Source organism: Artemia sp. Qi Xiang Cuo, chromosome 12, assembly GCF_049724085.1.
Source record: "Artemia sp. Qi Xiang Cuo chromosome 12, ASM4972408v1, whole genome shotgun sequence".
Lineage (NCBI taxonomy): Eukaryota > Metazoa > Arthropoda > Branchiopoda > Anostraca > Artemiidae > Artemia > Artemia sp. Qi Xiang Cuo.
This window is the reverse complement of record NC_142805.1, coordinates 42,271,302-42,290,715: the sequence shown is the minus strand read 5'-3', so window position 1 is coordinate 42,290,715 and position 19,414 is coordinate 42,271,302. Positions and strand designations below refer to the sequence as shown.

Genomic DNA, 19,414 nt, shown 5'->3' with positions numbered 1-19,414 from the left:
CTCGTATAAACTTCAGAAGGGGTTCATTTGATTTGAAATTGAAAATTCTAGTTCACTTTTTAAGAGTCAAAACACATCCGAGGTCAACTAGCCCCCTGCCCTTTTTCCCCAAACCTATCTAATAATTTTTTTTAGATAGGCATTCTATTGAAAATAGTCCAACGATCTGATAACAAAAACCTCGAGGTCAACATAAGCCCCCACCTTCGAGCCCGGGGGAAGGGTTTTAACTTATGCCCTGGGGGCATATAAATTTTTTTATGGAAGAAGTGGTCATATTAACCTCGGAGGGGACTCAAATGATGAAAAATTGGAAGTTCCCCTCCCCACCAACCCTATTTTCCCCAAATGCGTCCAATCGAATTTTTTATATAGTCATTTTGTTCAAAATAGACAAAAGATTATTTAAAAAAAAAACTCCAGGGATAACACAGCCCACCAGAACTTGGGGGCAAGTGTTGTAAATTATGCCCTAGGGGCATATAAGGTTTTAATGGAAAGGATGGTAGTATAAACTTCAGAGGGGACTCATTTGGTTGTAAATCAGTATTTCTAGTGCCCTTTTTAAGAGTCAAAAGTGTTGGTTGGGCAACTAGCCCACCCCCCCCTTCTCCCAAGACCCCTTTTCCCAAAATGTATCTGATCAAGATTTTTAGATAGCTATTTTGTTCAGAATAGTTCAAAGGTCAAATAAAGAAAAACCCATGAATCAAGAGAACCCCACAGAGCCCAGGGAAAGGGTTGTAAGTTATGCCCCGTGGGCAGATAAGCTTTTATGTACGGAATAGTCATATCAACATCAGAGGTCGATCATTTGATGGTAAATTAAAATTTCTATTTACCTTTTTAAGAAACATCAAAAGTTATCGGCAGGCATATACACCCCCCCCCCACCCTCTTTTCTCCAAATGCATCCAATCAAAATTTTGAGATAGCCATTTTGTTTGAAATAGGCCAACAAAGATCAGATGACAAAACTTTGGTCAACATAACCCCCCCCCCACGAATTTCAGGGGAAGGGTTGTAACTTTTGCCCTGGGGCATCAAATCCTAAGTATCAGCTTTGGCTAAGATCAAAAACTATATTTGGAATAGGTAAATATTGAGCAGTCCACTTTTCTGACCTACGAATAAAGTGAACACACCACTTGATGCCTTTTTTATGCTCTTTCCAAATATAATGATCACTTATGGCGAAAATTCAATTTTAAGCCCTTACAGACCCTCAAAGATGAAGCCCTTTCTTCCTATTTTAGATAAGGTTTATAGGCTATACCTGCGTTAACATCGTTCTTGTTAAAATTATTTGAAATTATTTGAAAAAAACTACGTTTTCTAAAGAGTTAAAGAGGCTGAGTCACAAGTTCGAACCTTAAAACGTACAGAATTTAGAACGTACAGTTAGGGGGCTGCCGCCCCCCAAACCCCATGCTTTCGCAGCCTTTAAATAAAAAAAAAATTTTAAACTGAAAGTAAGGAGCGACGTTAAAACTTAAAACGAACATAAATTATTCCGTATATGAAAGGGGCTGTGCCCTCCTCAACGCCTCGCTCTTTACGCTAAAGTTTTTATTGTTTAAAAAAAGACTTGTGAGAAAGTCAAACTTTAGCGTAAACAGTGAGGCGTTGAGGAGGGCACAGCCCCTTTCATATACGGAATAATTTCTGTTCGTTTTAAGTTTTAATGTCGTCCTTACTTTCAGTTAATTTTTTTTTATATAAAGGCTGCGAAAGCGAGGGGTTTGGGGGGCGGCAGTCCCCCCACAGTACCTTCTAGTACCTCTAAGTTTTAAGGTTAGAATTTGTGACTCAGCCGCTTTAAATCTTTTGAAAACGCATTTTTTTTCAAATAATTTCTGCACGTTTTTGTACAGTTTATTACTTATTATTGCTTGACTAACTGTTAGATGATTGTGTATTATTCTTTTCTTTCTCGACAGGGTGTTTTAAGGGTCGACCTTGTAGCTCAGCCTCTTTAACTCTTTAGAAAATATATTTTTGTTCAAATAATTTAAAAAAGAAACTGAGTTTCTTTTTTAAATTTTAATTTCAGTATATAAAAAAATTCCTCTGACAGGGAATCGAACCCGGGCCTTCCACCTGACAGTCAGGAGTATCGACCGCTGTACTAAAGAGACACAATTGTACTTGTATTTTAAGTATGTGGAATCTATTTTTGACGCAAGCAAATCCCCACAAAACTTGATATTTGGTTTTTGGAAAACAGGGAAGGAGTGATCAGATTGAGCTGAAATTTCGAAGATAAGCTCCCAGGCCCTAGGAAAGCTTATTTTCTAAATTTCAGCCCGATCAGACAACGTTAAAGGGGGGGGGGGGGGGTGGGGGGAAAATTTAACATGGGCTCTTATAGGAAAACGAGGTTTTTCGTAAATGTAAATTCGGGGGATATTTTTTTGGTCTGAAAATATCAAAAGGCCCTAACAGGTCGAATTCTGCTTCGAATGAGTCCTCATTCACCCGGATCAGTTGCCAACTGTGGCCTGTAGGCGTGGCTACCAAGAAAAAAAAACATGAACTTTAAGTGGCTACATTTGGTTTTTGGAAAACAAGGAAGGAGTGATCGGATTGAGCTGAAATTTTGAGGATAAGCTTCCAGCCCCTAGGAAAGCTTAACTTTTAAATTTAAGCCCACTCAGACAACGTTAAAGGGGGGCTGTGGTCGGAGGGTCGAAACTTCCGGCTCACTTTTACCCATGAAGATAAAGTTGGAGGGGGTTGAAATTTTGTACATTTCTTAGTTTGAGCTTGGGCTACAAAATGCGATTACCGCTGTCTCTCTGCAACCGCTAGGACCGGAAATCGCTTAACATTGTGGTGGGTCGCCTCTTTATAGAGGCACAAGTGTGCCTCCTTGATTGACAGCTGTACCACCTTCACCAAAATGACCTGCTACTTTCTTCCATCAAGATGGACATAATCCAGTCCACTACACCCTCTTCAATATCAATTGCCTTTAGTTTCAACAGGGGTCTTTGATTGCAGACTTTATTGAAGGCTTTAGCAAAGTCTAGCAGAACCATATGAACTGGGAGACTTTAGTCAAGGAGCTGAGTTAAGTTATTATCAATCAGATTTGTTTCAACTGATCTACCATGTTGGTGTTTTTATAGAAGGTTATTTGTGGCCAAATGTTTGAGAACAGCCATATTTACAATGCCTTTGAGGATTTTCCCAACAGCAAAGGTAATACTGACTGGCTGATAATTGGGAGCTGTGATCTTATCACCTCCTTTATGTATTGGCAAGATATCGACAACTTACCAGTCCAATGGTATGACTGGCGTCAATAGACTTTTGGAAGAGCCTTGAGAGTGGCAGGCTAATTGGGCGTGAGCTTCCTTTAAGAGTTGTGGATGAATGCCATCTGGCCCAAGAGACTTGTTTGGATTAAGCTTTTTCATCTCAGATTCAAGGTCAGCCTTATCCATTATTATTAGATACACTTCAGTGTTAATTACATAGTGTGGTGAATTTGGTAGGGGGGAAGAGGCTGCAGGTGTGAAAACTGATGTAAACAGGTGATTAAAGGCATCAGCAATTTTTTGAAGATCATTTGACTGGATTCCATTACAAATTAGCTCAGTAACCGTGTGCCTACAAGGCGTATGTGTAGAGGCATATTTCCAGAACTTCTTAGGGTTAATTTTTGAGGTTGCCATAATGGCCTCCTTGTAATTATCTCTCAATTTTCTGGACAGTACTCAAACTCTGTTCCTTCCAGCTTTGACCTTAATTAAGTAGTCAGCCTTATGTAGGTTCTGGTTTATGAGCTTCAACAATTTTCTTTTTCTTGTTGTTTTTTCTATTGTCCCCTGCTTTACAAAAAAAAATCCTTATATCTTCCCTCTCCCAGATTGTTGATATCATCTCTTAATACTTCTTTCTTGTATATTCATTAATTGATTTATTTTATTTATACATTCTGCTCATTTTCTTTTTTTAATATTTTCAATATATTGACTTATATATTTATAAAGGCAGGATATAGTCTATTATATATTGAGAGCCATTCTTTGATGAGAAATTAAATAAAAAAAACAAGTTTTTTAAACTGAAAGTAAGGAGCGACATTAAAACTTAAAACGAACAGAAATTATTCCGTATATGGAAGGGGCTTTCCCCTCCTCAACGCATCGCTCTTTACGCTAAAGCTTTTTATTGTTTTAAAAAATAAAGTTTTGAGACAGAGTCAAACTTTAGCGTAAAGAGCGCGGCGTTGAGGAGGGGAAAGCCCCTTCCATATACGGAATAATTTCTGTTCGTTTCAAGTTTTAATGTCGCTCCTTACTTTCAGTTTAAAAAACTTGTTTTTTTTATTTAATTTTTGAAGGTTTTTGAATAAATGCAGGTTTTGATCTTGGCTCACCGTACATGAATAATTAAAACAAAATTTGCATATTAATTTACTTTCATTTGGTTAAATGGCTTCCTGGAAACTTGTTTAATTTTATTTACGAAGATTTTTATTAGTAATAAATATACGTAGCTTACGAATTAACTTACGTAACGAACTTCAATATTCCTATGTATTTAATACATATATTAGGGGGTTCGCTCCCTATTCAATACCTTGCTCTTTAAGCTAAAGTTCGAATTTTGTTCCAATTCTTTAAAAATGACCGCTTAATAAAAAAGGCCGTTAATTAGAATAAATAGCTCTTATGAAAGTACTAAAAAATATTTGGCTTAAAGAACGAGGTGTTGACTTGGGGGAGAACCCCCTCATATACGTAATAATTTCTGTTCATTTTAAGTTCTAATGTTGCTTCTTACTTTCAGTTGAAAAAACTTGTTTTTTTAATTTTAATTTCTGATCGTATTTTAAATAATGCTTGGAAATCTGGCGCCCCCTTCATAGAAATGTCCCTTACCCCAAAGAAACATCCTCCACGGATAGATTCGCCCGAGTAACCCCCTCTTTTAGCCCCCCCCCCCTACCAGAAAAAAAATCTTCCTGAAAATGTCTGTATACTTCCCAATAACCAATACAATATGTAAGCAATGGGCAAAGTACATAACTTGCAGCCCTTCCCCTGGGAACTGTGGGGGATTAAGTCATCCTAAAAGACATATTATTAGATTTTCGACTATGCTGAACAAAATGGCTATCTCAAAATTTTGATTGGATGACTTTGAGAAAAAAATGAGCGTGGGAGGGGGCCTAGTTGCCCTCCATTTTTTTTGCTCCCTTAAAAAGGACACTAGAACTTTTAATTTCCGTTCCAATGAGCCCTCCTACAATGTTCTAGGACCACTGGGTCAATACGATCACCCCTGGGAAAAAAAAACAAAAAAAAAACAAATAAACACGCACCCGTGATCTTTCTTCTGGCAAAAAATACAAAATTCCACATTTTTGTTGATAGGAGCTTGAAACCTCTACAGTAGGGTTCTCTGATACACTGAATATGATGGTGTGATTTTCATTAAGTTTCTATAACTTTTAGGGGGTCTTTCCCCCTCTACCCTAACTTTTGATGGGTAAGATTAAACTTGATGAAACTTATATATTTGCAATCAGAATTAAAATCTGATTCTTTTGATGTATTTATTGGTAGCAGAATTCCGTTTTTAGAGTATCGGTTACCATTGAGCCGGGTCGCTCCTTACTTACAGTTCGTTACCACGAACTGTTTGAAATTAAATAAATAAAAAACAAGTTTTTTTAACTGAAAGTAAGGAGCGAAATTAAAACTTAAAACGAACAGAAATTATTCCGTATATGAAAGGGGCTGTCCCCTCCTCAATGCCTTGCTCTTCACGCCAAATTTTTTATTGTTTTAAAAAACAAAGTTGTGTGACAGAGTCAAACTTTAGCGTAAACAACGAGGCATTGAGGAGGGGACAGCCCCTTTCATATATGGAATAATTTCTGTTCATTTTAAATTTTAATGGTGCTCCTTACTTTCAGTTAAAAAAGCTTGTTTTTTTTATATTTACTTTCTGATCGTTTTTGAATTAATGCAGCTTTGATTTTGGCTCACCATAAATAAATAATTTAAATGAAATTTGTATGTTAATTTTCCTTTTTTTGGCTAAATAGCTTTCTTGAAATTTTGTTCAGATGTAACTTACACAACAAATTTCTATATTTGAATGTTTTTATTATGTATATTAGGGAGTTTGCCCCCTAGTCAAGACCTTGCTCTTTACACCAATGTTCAAATTTTGTTCAAATCACTAACCCCTGAATCACAAAGGCTGGTTAATTAGAATAGATAGCTCTTTTGAAAGTACTAAAAAAACTTTAGCATAAAGAGCAAGGTATTGACTAGGGGGCAAACCCCCTCATATACGTAATAATTTTTGTTTGTTTTAAGTTTTAATGTTGTGCCTTACTTTCAGTTGAAAAAACTTGTTTTTTTTATTTAATTTCTGATAGTTTTTTTAGATAATGATGGGAAATTCGGCGACCCTTCATAGAAATGTTCCTTCTCCCATGGAAACATCCTCTATGGAAAGATCCTCCCTCGTAATCCCTGCTCCTACCCTGACCCCCCACCTTAAAAAAATTCCTCTTGAAAACGACTGAATACTTCCCAAGAACCAATTTTATATGTAAACAATGGGCAAAGTTTATAACTTGCAGCCTTTCTCCTAGGAACAGTGGGGGATTAAGTCATCATCAAAGACATATTAATTAGATTGTCGACTATGCTGAACAAAATGGCTATCTCAAAATTTTGATTGGGTGACTTTGGGAAAAAATTAGCGTGGGAGGGGGCCAAGTTGCCCTCCATTTTTTTGGTCACTTAAAAAGGGCACTAGAACTTTTAATTGCCATTTGAATGAGCCCTCTCACAATATTGTAGGACAACTTGATTGATACAATCACCCCTGGAAAAAAAAACAACAAACAAACAATTAAACACACATCCATGATCTTCCTTCTGGCAAAAAATACAAAATTTCACATTTTTGCAGATAGGAACTTGAAACTTTTATAGTAGGGTTGTCTGATATGCTGAATCTGATGGTGTCATTTTCATAAAAGCTCTATGACTTTTACGGCTTGTTTCCCCCTTTTTTCCAAAATAAGGCAAATTTTCTCAGGCGCGTAACTTTTGATGGGTAAGACTAAACTTGATGAAACTTCTATATTTCAAATCAACATAAAAATCTGATTCTTTTGATGTATCTATTGGTATCAAAATTCTGTTTTTTAGAGTTTTGGTTACTATTGAGCCTGGTCACTCCTTGCTTACAGTTCATTACCACAAACTGTTTGAAAATAGAAACAGTACCAAAAGCTTCTTAAAGCTAGAGCAAACAGTCTTAGTCACATAAAGATTAAATAACAAACATCTGTTTTGCAGAAGAAGTCCTTGATAAGGCTTAAAATTCAAATGGAATTATAGAAAATTTACTTTTAAAAGCTAGAGCAAATGAAAAAGAGATAAAAAAGCCACAATTAAGGTAAAATACTTTTTGCTAAAATTTAGATATGGGGTAAGGATAGGGTAAAAGAAGTAAAAATAGGGGATTAAGGGGATGAATAAACTAAGGAATAGGAATACATGGCTAAAAACTTCACCCTAGGCCCCTGTCTTAGCTCTAAGCATATGTTTGAAAATGCACTTTATGTGAATTCAATCAAATTGGCCCATGAAAAACAGTGGACATTTTTTGGGGTGCTTCTGCATTATATGGGCCCATCTAAAGAAGTCCAAGAAGAGATGCTACAGTCAAATGGGAAAAACACAATGAAAAACCCGTTTTTACAAGATGATTGAGTACACTGCAGTAGAGAAATACATTGTATAGCATGGTTTTAAGATATTTAAAATGTTGTTTGTTGGTGTTTTTTTTTTTGGGGGGGGGAGGGGTGCCTAAGTTAGGTTACATATTTAACATATGCTATGCTTTGCCCCCCTCCCTCCCATTCCCCCTAATGTGCAAATATATAGCCCAAATTTGTTTCTAAACTATTATATAGTTTATACTTTATTTCATTGGCATTAACCAAACTTGATTTTTTAGAGAGGCCTATGTAATGCAAAAGTACCTTTTTTTTGTGTATTGTTTGGCATCCACCAATGATATTTTTTTAGTTTAAAAGTTCATCAAGTCAGTCAAGTTAGTTTGGAGAGCTTATTTTGATCCTCCTTGGAGCTGGAGCACAAGGAGATGGAAAATCGTCATTTTCTCTATTGTCTAAAGGGCGTTTTTTTTTTTCTAAACGCCCTTTTGACAATACAGAAAATGACCATATTCAATTAATTCTGGCAAGCTATGCAATCAGACAAAGAATACTTCAAAGCAAAGAATAAAAAGGTAAAGAATCAAAGTAAAGAATATAAAGGTAATTGCGTTTCAAGTATGACAATGTTCTTTTTACTCAAAAATTTTTAAATGTTATCCAACTTTGATCCACATGTTTCTGACCTTCATCTGAGAGTCGGTAATAGATAAAATAGAATAAAGTCAGAATGTCTTCTAAGCTTGTTTTGGCAAAGTGCCAATTTATTGTTATTTTAACAAAAGAAAATGCAGATAGCTTTAATAATTTAATATGGTTCTAATGCAATTACAAACCACCAGCAATAGAGGCAGTACAGTGGTGACAAGTTGAAATGAAAAAGCAATAAAAGTACAATTGAACTAAATTACTTAGGTGCCATTATGGCAATGAAACTGAGAAACCTTGGGATTTAAGAAGTTATCATAGGTCAGTTTGTTTTTTTTAATAAAAACAGGGAAACTTAAAATGTGACAAAACATATGTTGAGACCCATAACAACATAATTTAGTGAAGTTATTTTGCAAACATAATTGCCTGAATGTTTGCATTGTATTTGTTTATTTTGTGTTTCTTCTAGTTTTTCTTAACCTATAAGGGCATCCCTGGGACTTGTAGACGAGTCTCTTTTCTATATTCCGGCTTGACCAACCATACAGATTAAATTCTTTTAGTCCTGTTTTTCCTTGCCATCATAGCTTGTAACATAACCTTACTCTTTAATTCATAAAGGATATTTGTAAAACACCTTCCAACCCTGTATGTACTCCACTTGATTGTCTTCCCCAGAGGGTGGAAGATCTATCCCAAGATCTATATAAATTTCAATTAATTTATGTGCTTAAGAATGTTTAGCTAACAGAAGAACAAAGGATTTTTTTATACTTTTTATATATACTGTATGCAGGTCCGTATCCAGAATTATTTTTTTTGGGGGGGATTTTCAAAAGAATTCTTTTGGGGGGGATTGCAAAAAACTTAAGAAAATGCATCAAAAATTGGTTTATATTGAGTTTTTTTTCGTTTTTTACAAGTTGTACAAACATTTAGGGGGGGGATTAATGGCTTAAAATGCTTAATAAGCTGGTTAATGGCTACATTTAAAAAAAAAGAAGAGGACCAGTTGTAAACTGCTCTTCAAGGGCAGTAGGGGCTCAAAACCCCTACCCCCCCTTCATTTGACCTTGTGCAGAGTGGTTTGAATTCATGAAAATGTAGGGTTTGAGGTTCAATTTTTTTTTTTTTTTATTATTTTTGCAAAGATACCACAAGGCCATAAGTTTTCCACAAAGATACCATATAAGTTTCATCAAGTTTAGTTTTACCAATCAAAAGTTACAAGCCTGAGAAAATTTGCCTTATTTTAAAAAAAAGAGGGAAGCACAGAGGTGCCAATTGGGGGGGTGGGGCTTGCCCCCCCCTAGACTTTAAAAATTACCTTTTATCTATATTTCACAACCATTTTCTTACATTTCATAGCTGATCATTATATGAGATGCTTTATAAACAAGGGTTTCTCACTCCGAAAACTATATTTAAACTTTAGTATTTTGGGGTTTAGGGGAAATTAAAGGTACCAAGGTTTGGTTAGGTTATTTATTTAATATATGCTGTACTTTACCCCCACCCCTTATGTGCAAATATATAGCCCAAATTTTCTCATAAACTATTATATTTTCATCCTATTTTTTTTGTTTCATTAGCATTAACAAAAATTTCACTTCTTGCGTGAGTAGAAATGGGGGTACCAGCCCCACGAGAACACCCTGCTGCCACCTACAACTTTTTTTTGCATAATTTATTCAAGGATTATCGATCGAGTCTAATGGGGGTCAAGGTCAATCGATCTGTTGTTGTTTGGCCACGTGTAATGACATGAGGGTTATTTACATAATCGGCGGTGGAATTATTGATTCACGATTTCTTACAACTCTTTTTTTTTAAACAATAAAAACTTTAGCGTAAAGAGCGAGGCATTGAGGAGGGCACAGCCCCTTTCATATACGGAAGTGGGGGTTTGGGGGCCGGCAGTCCCCCAACTGCACTTCCTAATCCCTGTACGTTTTATGGTTCGAACTTGTGACTCAGCCTCTTTAACTCTTTAGAAAACGTATTTTTTTCAAATAATTACAGATAGGAGCTTGAAACCTATATAGTAGGGTTCTCTGATACGCTGAATCTGATTATGGGATTTTCATTGAAATCACTTGATTTTTGGGGGCTATTCCCCCTATTTTTGAAAATCAGGAAAATTTTCTCCGGCTCGTAACCTTTGATGGGTAAGACTAAAGTTAATGTAATTTATATATTTGAAATCAGCATAAAAATCCGATTCTTTTGTTTTATCTATCTGTGTCAAAATTCCTTTTTTTAGAGTTTTGGTTACTATTGAGCCGGGTCACTCCTTACCACGGGTCGTTCGTTACCACGAACTGTTTGAAAAACGAAGAAAACTCTCTGAATCACAAGATTTTTTACAAGTCGTCTCTTTGCTTCTCTATGACTTAAGGTTGTGTCAACAATTATATTTGGCATATTGGACTAGCATATTGAACTAGATTGAACTAGATTATTAGTTAGTAAAATATAGGGTAATTGTGTGGCAGCGTAAAAACTGAAGCTGAAAACGGAAACAGGAACTGAAGCAGGGATAAAGCTCAGGCCCGGTCCCCCAAGGTCCTAAATTTTCCCGAATTTTTGGGCACCTCTTATTCAAAGCGACAATTTTTATTGCCCCCCCCCCCCAAAAAAAAAATCCTTTGTCTGTGCCTGACTAAAATAATTACTGTTCAGAACCGTAACTCGACGGTACTAATTGGTACAGAAATATTAAAATTACCAGACTTACTTGAGTAACTGTTGGTGGAAACTCGTTGACGAAATTTAAACCCTCAAAATCGGTAGATGGTGGTCTTGTCACTTGGATTCCACTATCTCCACTGTTGCATTTTGAATTTCGACTTGAAATAGCCCTTTTCGATCTTTTTCGCTCTTTGCTGGCCCTCCAGGCTAAAGGCCCAAACCTGCAGAAAAATATAGGTTATTAAAGTAATTAAATTAAAATGACACATGAGACTTTAATTTATAGCAATTACTAAGCTGAAGTCTTGTTTTTTCGGCAGCAGATTTCGTCCTAAAAGTACATCTTTAGAAAAATTCTGAAGATAAAAAGGATAAAGGATATTAAAAAGGATAAAGATCTTCCAAAGCCATTGCTAGCACATACGGCGTCGAACGCACGTCTAAGTTGTTGGGTCTTTTAAACAGTGACAAATAGCAAGCCTGTTACCCAACCTTGCCGCAACGGGGATCAATCCTTGGGCAGCGTATTGCCAAGCGGAGCATAAGAGCGAAGGCTTATTACTTCTTCTCATATTTTTACTCGCTGCTAAATTGGAATTTTTGTAAAAGTGAACAATCGTGCTGAGAGCAGTGGGAACGATATGGAATGTTTCATGACTTGGCATTGCCACATTTATACTGAAAAGAAACTTTAATTCTGGAAACTATTTTTGACAATCAGGAAAATCTTTCTGTTAGTCTTGTTCTACAGCCCAAACCAACACAACCCGGTTTCCATGAGTATAGAGGGGTCCATATCCGGATAGTCAAGGGGTACGGACTATATAATAATGTTGCTCTCCCAATTATTGGAGGGCAACTCAAACCCTCCCCCCTTGTCCCCCCACGAAACAGCGCCCCTGGGGAGGAGTTTACAAAAAAAAAATAAAAACGCATCAAAAGTTTGTTTATATTCATTTTTGTTACGTTTTTACGAGTTGGATATACATTTCAGGTGGAGGGGGTTCAAACCCCCTAACCCCCCTGGATACGGTCTTGGTTACGAGAAATTTGTAATGTTTTGAACCGTTGTTAGAGAATATTGCTGATGAATTTTGAACCCACATAAAAAATATATAAAATATTTAGGTTACGTTAGGTTAAGTATTTAATATATGCAATGCTTTTTAAATAGATATTAAATAGATAAGACAAGATAAGTATCTTTGTAGATTTGCACCTAAGAAATTAAACTATTTTCATGAAATTTGCTAGAAATTTTTGATTTTGGTAAGTAAAATGGCGTTATGCTAAACAAAATACATTTTACAGGGGATAGGAGGAAGTAAAAAATATGTTTTCGGTCGATTTATTCTTACTTAAGCACTTGAATGTGAAATTGTTATATTGTGATTAGGCATCCAAGATGCAGTAAACTATAATATCTAAACCTGCAGATTCTAACTATTCTGAGTAAGAAAAAGAGGACGTGGCGTGATATGGATAAAAGAAAATTCCCAAATATCACAGGCAATCCCGTATCCAGGATTTTTTTTTTGAGGAGGGGGTTTACAAAAAACAGTATTTTTGTGTTATCCCGAACACACTCAATAAATTTGCTTTCTTTGATCTGAGCAAAACCGCTTTTACTCTGGCATTCGGTAATAATTAGCTTGTGTTTTCGTGGAATTTGTTTTAAGGTATATTTAATCTATTATATCTTATTTTATATTTAATTTATTTTGAGGTATATTTATTTTATTATAAGGTATATAAATTTATTTTAAGGTATAAGGTATGTTTTAATCAAATATTTAATACATAGAGATGGTTAGGCTAGGTATTTAATATAATGCGTTCTAGGAGGCCTGCTTTCCATAATTCTTTGCTGTAGTTTCCATAATTTTCTTACTAAAGTATTATATTTTTATCATTTTTAGATATATTTCATTATGATTAACCAACTTCACTTCTTGAGCGTGTTCCGAACAATATATAAGTACCCGAAAAGCTTGACGAAACTCATCCAAAAATTTGTTTATATGCGTGTTTGTCACTTTTTATGAGTCGGACAAAGATTGTGGTGGGAGGACTCGAACTTAGTAACCCCTCCTCACTGGATACAGCCTTGATCTCAGGAGCCGCACAAGGTTTCGGGACCTGGGTAAAACCAAACAACCAGTCTTGCTTTGATTGAGGGGTTTGAGGGCAAACCTTCGTTTCCAAAAAAAATCAATATAATACTTTTTGATTGCGCATCGACGTTATTCACCCAAGACCCCCCCCCCCCCGACACTGTGCACCTAAGATTTGGTAACCTTAAGCTAGACATATAGTCATGAAACCATTTTAGGAATATTTGCATACTCATTGTTAGATTGAAACATAGAAATAATAGTGAGCAATCATCTTGAGGAGGTAGGGCTGTCATACCAAGATCTTTCTGTTTGAGGGGGCTAGAGTACAAATCTTTGTTTTTCAAAAAAGTGTCACATATTGCTTTTTGGCTTAAAAAATTGATTCGCTACGCACCCAAGAATCAATATCCTGAAACTAAACAAATACGCAAGAAATCATTTTAGAGGGGAGAAACGAACGAGAAGAGATCGTCAAATTAATCAAAATGCAAAAAAGAAAAAACAGGTGAATTGTATAAAAACTGTAACTAAAATTATGTAATTTTAGGCACTCCAGTATGACGAAAAATGTTTTGCTCAATCATTTGGCTACTAGCAGCAACAGGTGGATACAACAACGGGTAATTTGGCTTCATTTCTAACGCACACTTAACAGAATAATGTGATTGGCTTACGGAAAAACGTCACAGAAATAAACCAATAGAATTATAGCATATTTTAAACACGGAATTATAGAATAGTAATTGGTCTTCTTCTCTCTGTCAATACCTACCTTACAGAAAATGATTTTTTTTTTCACCCATCAGGGTTAGGTTCATATTCAAAGCAATGCACACATTCATACGATTAGTCTCATGCATCCCTTTCAGAAAATTTCAGACAATAAATAGGCCAAATTTTATTTTCAAATCCCAGTCAGGGAAGATCCTCTGAAACCCTTTCATGAATTCTGGCTCAAAATACTCGTGTTCTAATTGGAAATCATTCGGTGTGACCTGTATCATGTTGACAGATCAAGTGAAGAAGAAGAGGATACAGCCTAGAGTTTTTGGAAAGCGAGCTCCAACTTTTCTTTCTATTTCTTTACACGAGTATCCAGAATTCGAAGGAAAAGATACGAGGAGATTTGTCTCTCCTTCGACAGGTTAATCGATTCAAGAAGACAAGGCACATCCCTTTCTTAAGGAAGGTGTTAGGCACTATGCTGCTGATTATACACCATGAAAAAACATGCAACGCTATAAAAGCTAGCTGGTGTTTAAAAGTCAGAACTTACCCGATAATTTATTACAGGGGAGAGGGGAGAATAATAAAAAAGGTATATATGATAATTTGAGCAAAAAACGCCAAGATATTTGGGAAAATTTCGTTGAGGTCAGGCACCAAGACCCCCTTTGTACATTCCTGAATTAAATATGACTTATTACTTTTAACAGATTATCCTAGTAAAAATTACTAAAATTTTAGTAATAGTTATCTGCTTTTTTATATTTTTCTGATTAATTGGTATATTTGTAATGCTAGTTTTACAAAACACTAAGTTGTTATGATTTATGAGATTTCACTTAAATTTTGTACTATTTACAAAATCATTCGTTTTAAATTTAACAAATTTACAAAATTTTATTAAATAGCCAAATCAAAACTGTTGGACATACACTTAAAATTTATAATTAATTTACAAAAACGTTTGTCATAAACTTACGAATTTATCTAAATTGTATCAAATCTACATGGTAATCTATTGGAAGTTACCCAATTTTAACAATTTTCTAACTTTTTCTACTAAATGAATTTTTATATTTCAAAGTAAACTTACTACTATGTTTTTTTTATGTATTTACTAAATGATAAGGCTGTGTTAATGGTAAGGCGGTAAGGCTGTAATATTGCTAGTAAATTTGAAAGAGAACGTCCATGGAGACACTATTTTGGTGTTATAAAATTACTATAGAGAAAAAAGCGAAGGAACCACAGCTGAAAATATGCGCATAAAGTTTGGAGTGGATTCAGAAGTAAGAGAGGAGTCTGAAGCATAAGAAGCAGAGTTGGAAGCGAAAAGCCATGTGCATATCCAACAATTAGAACCCAGCCTCTTCCTGTCGAATGTTTACATAAGAAAGATTTAGGTTCTGAATCAGGTGGATTAAAAAAGAATTTTCTACTGCCAAAAACAGAATGCAGAGCAAGAAGATAGAAAAAAACTGACAGAGACAAATAGAAAAAAGTGGATAAACTGAAAACAAAAGAAAGCAGAGCAAGAGGAATCATAACTGGCAGAGTTGCTCTGTATTAGAAAGCTTTATTTAACGATACTTCTAGATTGAAAATTAATTTGCGGCTGCCAAAAAAGAGACAGGAGAGTTAAAAGAGAAAAAAGAAAGCAGGGAGGAAAAGAAAGAAAAAGAGAAATTTATGGCAAAAGAAAGCAGCATGGGAAGAGGATGCGTTGCAAACTTGAAGTAGATTCAGAAGTGAAGAAAAAACGTCTGAAGCATAGGAAGCACGAACTTATTCAGCTGGCAGAGCAAGAAGAGCAACAGCAAGGAGAGAAAAGAAAAAGCTGACAGATAAATAGAAATCAAAAGAAATATAAAAACCTAGAGCAAAGGAAAGCAGAGCATGATGAAGCAAAGCTTGATGAACCAAGTTATGTGATTCAGCAAACAACAGCATCCAGCCACTAAGTGTCTACTGTTTGCATTAGAAAGCTTTGGACTCCTCTAAAACCTGTGGATTAAGAGTGAATTGTCTGCTGTCAAAAGAGGAAGCAGAGCAAGATGAAGCAGAGCTGGATGAACCAAGTTATGTGATTCAGCAAACAACAACATCCAGCCACTAAGTGTCTACTGTTTGCATTAGAAAGCTTTGGACTCTAAAGCCTGCGGATTAAGAGTGAATTGTCTAGTGCAAAAAGAGAAAGCGGAGCAAGATGAAGCAGAGCTGGATGAATCAAGGTATGTGATTCAGCAAACAACAGCATCCAGCCACTAAGCGTCTACTGTTTGCATTAGAAAGCTTGGGAATCTAAAGCCTGCGGATTAAGAGTGAATTGTCTGCTGACAAAAGAGAAAGCAGAGCAGAAAGAACATTTACGTCAAATTTGTGCTGAGATGTTGGCGAATGTCCTTAAAGTCAACCATCCACTACTATCACTTTCTCTAGTATTTCCTCCATACCTCTTTTTCATCATATATGCTCCAAAAAAGCTGTTTCCAAAATACTAGGACCTAGAAGGTTTATTCTGCATATAGTCCGAGCAAGCTGTGAGCCTCTAAATGTTTGTCTTGCAGTCTTGACATGACCAGTGTTGCCAGAATGGGAGCATTTGGACCCCTTTTTTGGGTGGTTGTATATCGAATTCTTCAAATCTACACATTTTTTGAAGCCTATTTTTATAATAAAGAAAAATCCACTTCAGTGCATTTTTTCCTCCAAAAATTCACCCATTGGCATCTTTTCGTTTTTTGGCCGGGATATCTTCTTCTTCTTGTTCTAACTATTAGAGTCTTCGGGATACTCTAGGCCTTCAAGATATTTTTCTTTCTTCGTAGCCGATATATGATACAAACATTTATACGAGAGTATTGCACAAGAGTATTACCCGACTAATCATAATTAAAACCACTTATTAAAGAATCCAAGGTGTCAAATCATCTTGCTGGAGGTGTTGGAAGCGGCACAATTAATCTAATAGGAACAATGACTTATTTTCTATAATGATCTTGATCTTCTCATGGTGTGAACATTAAGCTTATTATAGTAATTTTCTTCTGGGTTAGACTCTATATTTTCCCATTACTTTAAATATATTGATTTCCTGGTTATTGTCAATGCTGATGAAATATCTCACAAAATTTGGATGAACCATAAGTGATTGAGCCCCCCCCCCAAAAAAAGAGAAGAAAATCTTAAAGCAAAAAGAGATAAAAATTAAAACATTTTATGTCACCCACCCCCTTATGGACCTATCTTTGGTTTATTTATGCCTGAAAACGGCAATTGTACAAGGTTTTAATTGTGACTGTTTTAAAATTATCAAGTTTGTCAGTGTTGTCGCATTGAACTGTAAAAACAAAAAAGCAAAACTAATGAGTTAAATGTGACAAGACCTTTAGTCCAGAAAAATTCAAACAATAACAATATGTTTATTTATAAAGACGACCACATATTCTATGTTCCACTTCTTAAGCTGTTTGATGTCATTTGTTATTAACTATTTTTCGCTGATTCCTTACTCGCTTTTTTTTTTTTTTTTTTTTTTTTTTTTTTTTTTTTTTTTTTGTACCCGCTTCTTCCAAAAACTGAAAAACTACACAAGGAGGTCTTTTTTATTAAAAATTAAATCCCTGATTTTTCCTAATTTTTAAAGATACATATGGCTGTGCATGTCTCCACGTAGCCAATTCAAACAATAGGATCCATTTTTACTGACTTTAATATTTTAAGATTGCTGCGGTCCTCTCTGCCTAGTAAATTTTTGCGTACGCACCTTGGGGGAATAAGAAAATGTAATGTTCAAAGAGATGAGGGGTGGTATTTGAATTACGTGTTTTAAGGCAATAAGATCTTCGAGTTAATATACGTCCATTAAAACAAAACACAGTTCTAGGGACAAATATAAATACAGCCACGCAAGCCCTCACCTACGGAAAGCCAAAAGTTTCAAAATACACAAAATGCAGACGAATTGTATATAAAAATATCAAATGAGAGTTCTGCATAAGGCTGATCCTATTGCATTGGCGCTTTTTATAAATGCCAACTCAAGTTTTGACGGAATTTTACCATTTATAAGTGATTATTAGGTGAAGGTGTGTTAACCCAAATCAATCCGACGCTGATTGGTGATTTTATTATCATGAAGTAGTTTAATATTATTTCCATTGGTTGTCAGTTTTTCCACGGCCAAAACAACAGAACTCATGACCTGTTGTTTGCGTACATGAAGTATTGCCAAGGTGAGGGAGAGACTTACATCAGGATTGGCAGCAAGCTCTTTTCTCAATATGAAATTAGATGGTGCAAGCGTCAATTCTATATCCACTTTAACATTGGGCGGCAGCCATTGGGGTATATTAAATATTTCATGATATATTTTTGCAACTAGATGTCATTCACTGGTTGTAGCATTTTTAAGTGCATCTGTACTATCAGTATTAGTGATATATTCATATCCATTGGAAGTGCCTCTCAATTCCTTATATGACTTGGGTGTCATCAACATGAAATGCATATAGTTTGTATAATTTGAGAGATTGTTGTTTGTGCTCAACAGCGTGTCATTGATGTAGAAACTTATTTGACAAAATAAATTAAGTAATATACAATTTTACATAAAATAGTCTTTCACCCCGAATTGGTATTTTATTATCGGGTTTCCGGACTTTTATTTGCAAATCTATAAATGTTGACGATTTGTCCTTGGAGTAGTCTTCATTGGAATAAATTTGAAATTGGATATTATCGGAGAGGGGTTGTTGAGGATAAAATTGTTCATAGTATCCATGCTTGACACTCACATTAATATTTTCAGCATTGAATAGATTCAATGAGGCTGTGATTGAAGATTGAGAATCATTATGCAGTAGATTGGACACTGTAGGAGAAGAAATCTAGTTTCTATCTAACACTTTTCTTCCTGGGACTTCTTCTTCTGTTTAACGCAAGTGTCGGACTTTTTGATATCTTATTTGACAAGAGGTATGATGGCTTTTGTCTCTGACCTGAGCGGAGACTGATGTATGATGCATGGTTTCTTGACCTTTTTTAGCTTTGACCATTTTGTTTTAATCTCTCGCCAAGGGTTCGAACACTGGACCTAAGATTTTCAGAAGCACTTTTTTTTAAATCCTTGCCACAGCCCCAATCGTATAGTGTAGAGGATGCAAAATCTGTCGCAGCCGGTACAGGATATTTTCTGGCCCGTGGTAGTGAAGAGCAAAAGAGCTGAGCCAACTAAATATCAAGACCATAGCTAGACAGTGACGAGTGTCCCTTATAATAGTCCATTCCAATGCCCTGTTGTCTCGGGCCAAGAGTATTAACATAACAGTCACTATCAGGACAAGTGAATACCAATTTTTTTATTAGACATCTTGCTTCTGAACGATGGGTCGAAAATGGCATGTAATCACAGCCAAACCTTTTGAAATTGCTATGGGATCACCCAATTCGGTTCTTAGTGTTAACTGAGAGAGTTCCAAATAGGAAGTGTTTACGGGAATATACTGAA

General features: G+C 35.6%; 1 protein-coding gene across 1 annotated transcript in view; it reads left to right on the top strand.

The window, feature by feature from the left end:
* The first annotated feature begins 3,365 nt into the window (after positions 1–3,365).
* LOC148946133 (uncharacterized) overlaps positions 3,366–19,414 on the top strand; it is a 58,691-nt gene continuing 42,642 nt past the window's right edge. Inside the window, exons 1-2 of the mRNA XM_089097815.1 lie at positions 3,366–3,434; positions 13,727–13,799. The gene's annotated coding sequence lies outside the window, so the exon portion shown is untranslated. The remainder of the gene's footprint in view (positions 3,435–13,726; positions 13,800–19,414) is intronic.